Raw genomic sequence first — 3,417 nt, 5'->3', positions numbered from 1 at the left:
TTTTCTTAGATTAAGATTTAGGTACTTTATAATTTTGCGACGCCGTTTTAAGATTTTAGTACTTTTTAAGTTATTGCCGTTTTGGATATAGAATTCTTTTTAAGCTTTAATACCTTTAGACGTAAGTTTTAATTTTTAGTTTTTAGAATTCTAAGTTTCGACGCTTATTTTCTTATTATTATTTTTCGACCTTTTATTTTTCGACGTTTTTCGACGCACTCTTTTTCTTTCTTATTTCTCGACGCTCTAGTTTTTAGGACATAGAATTTTCTATTTCTTCTCTAAAATTTCAAAACGGAAAAATTATTTTAAGCAGTTAAATTGATAGACATCCAAAATTTTCTGGTTCGTAGTAATAGTTGGATTTGTTAGTGGCGAGTTGTGGACTTCCGATTTAAAGGGTCCTGGCTACCTGCTGCATCTATTAGCTATTCGAAACGTGGGCAAAATCAAAAAAGTCTATTAATTTGATAACTTATATAATTTTTATTTTTATAACTAATAGGATATTCAGTGAATGCGCCGAGCAAAACATTCACCACCTTTCATATGTTCACCACCTGTAACTCAATCAAGACATCTAGCCAATATTGTCGACGTTGATTTTTCTTTAGAATCGTCATCCAGTCGACCAAGTACTCCAATTCAAATTTTTGATAATCCATTTTTTGAACCCGACCTCACAATCGAGAATCCGGAGGATATTCAGGGACAATTCAGAGATCCTGAACCACTAATCATTCCTCCTGAACCACAAATCACTCATCCAGAGATTGTCGAGGAAGAAACCATTAAATCAGAATCCTCTAGTGATTCAGATTCAACAAATTCAATCATGGAAAATCTGGAACCTCTAAGTATGGAAGACCGAATGAGAGCTAAACGCACTGGCCAAGGTCATGCAATTACTCAATCAAACATTAATGCGCCAGATTATGAAATCAAAGGACAAATCCTACACATGGTAACTAATCAATGCCAATTTAGTGGTGCGCCGAAGGAAGATCCAAACGAACATCTTCGTACCTTTAATAGGATTTGTACTCTATTTAAAATCCGAGAAGTGGAGGATGAACAGATATATCTCATTTTATTTCCCTGGACTTTAAAGGGAGAAGCCAAAGATTGGTTAGAATCGTTACCTGAAGGGGCGATTGATACATGGGATGTTTTAGTTGAAAATTTTCTTAAACAATTCTTTCCGGCATCTAAAGCCGTGAGATTTCAAGGAGAAATTGTTACGTTCACGCAAAAGCCAAATGAAACTCTATATGAGGCGTGGACAAGATTTGGAAAGTTATTAAGAGGATGTCCGCAACATGGTTTAGACACTTATCAAATAGGTCAAATATTCTACCAAGGATGTGACATCACTACAAGAAAAGACATCGATATAGCAGCTGGTGGTTCCATTATGAAGAAAACCGCAACTGAAGCTTACAAAATTATTGATAACACTGCTTCCCACTCACATGAGTGGCACCAAGAAAAAGATATCGTTAGATCATCTAAAGCGGCTAGAGCTGATTCTAGCCATGACTTTGATTCCATTTCCGCAAAGATAGATGCTGTCGAGAGACGAATGGAAAAGATGACTAAAGATATTCACTCAATACGAATTAGTTGTGAGCAGTGTGGAGGACCACATTTGACAAAAGATTGTCTCAGTATTGAACAAACAATGGAACAAAGAGAGAATGTTTCATACATGAACCAAAGGCATGGAAATAATTATCAGAATAATTATCAACCGCCAAGACTAAACTACAATCAAAATCAGAATTATAACAAAAATGTTCCATACAACAACCAACAAGGTCCTAGCAATCAACAAGTATCTAATAATACTTACCACCAGCAAAGACCTATTTTTCCAATTAAACCACCACAAACCGATGATAAAAAGCCAAATTTAGAAGATATGATGTCGAAACTAGTTGAATCTCAAACTCAATTTTTCACATCTCAGAAACAAACCAATGAACAAAATGCTCAAGCATTTAGAAATCAACAAGCTTCAATCCAAAATCTGGAATAAGAAGTAAGCAACCTAGCAAGGTTGATAGGTGAAAGAAAACCGGGGAGTCTACCTAGCGATACAAATGCTAACCCCCGGAATGAAACAGCTAAAGCCATTACTGAAATGTCCCGTTCTTATTGATTAAAAATGTTCCATATTAATTGATTTCGTTGCGAGGTTTTGACCTCTATATGAGACGTTTTTCAAAGACTGCATTCATTTTTAAAACAAACCATAACCTTTATTTCATAAATAAAGGTTTAAAAAGCTTTACGTAGATTATCAAATAATGATAATCTAAAATATCCTTTTTACACACGACCATTACATAATGGTTTACAATACAAATATGTTACATCGAAATCAGTTTCTTGAATGCAGTTTTTACACAATATCATACAAACATGGACTCCAAATCTTGTCCTTATTTTAGTATGCAACAGCGGAAGCTCTTAGTATTCACCTGAGAATAAACATGCTTTAAACGTCAACAAAAATGTTGGTGAGTTATAGGTTTAACCTATATATATCAAATCGTAACAATAGACCATAAGATTTCATATTTCAATACACATCCCATACATAGAGATAAAAATCATTCATATGGTGAACACCTGGTAACCGACATTAACAAGATGCATATATAAGAATATCCCCATCATTCCGGGACACCCTTCGGATATGATATAAATTTCGAAGTACTAAAGCATCCGGTACTTTGGATGGGGCTTGTTGGGCCGAATAGATCTATCTTTAGGATTCGCGTCAATTAGGGTGTCTGTTCCCTAATTCTTAGATTACCAGACTTAATAAAAAGGGGCATATTCGATTTCGATAATTTAACCATAGAATGTAGTTTCACGTACTTGTGTCTATTTTGTAAATCATTTATAAAACCTGCATGTATTCTCATCCCAAAAATATTAGATTTTAAAAGTGAGACTATAACTCACTTTCACAGATTTTTACTTCGTCGGGAAGTAATACTTGGCCACTGGTTGATTCACAAACCTATAACAATATATACATATATATCAAAGTATGTTCAAAATATATTTACAAAACTTTTAATACATTTTGATGTTTTAAGTTTATTAAGTCAGCTGTCCTCGTTAGTAACCTACAACTAGTTGTCCACAGTTAGATGTACAGAAATAAATCGATAAATATTATCTTGAATCAATCCACGACCCAGTGTATACGTATCTCAGTATTGATCACAACTCAAACTATATATATATTTTGGAATCAACCTCAACCCTGTATATCTAACTCCAACATTCACATATAGAGTGTCTATGGTTGTTCCGCAATATATATATATAGATGGGTCGACATGATAGGTCGAAATATTGTATACGTGTCTATGGTATCTCAAGATTACATAATATACAATA

The sequence above is a fragment of the Rutidosis leptorrhynchoides genome, chromosome 5 (assembly GCF_046630445.1).
Source record: "Rutidosis leptorrhynchoides isolate AG116_Rl617_1_P2 chromosome 5, CSIRO_AGI_Rlap_v1, whole genome shotgun sequence".
NCBI classification, from domain to species: Eukaryota; Viridiplantae; Streptophyta; class Magnoliopsida; order Asterales; family Asteraceae; genus Rutidosis; species Rutidosis leptorrhynchoides.
This window is presented reverse-complemented; position numbering follows the sequence as displayed.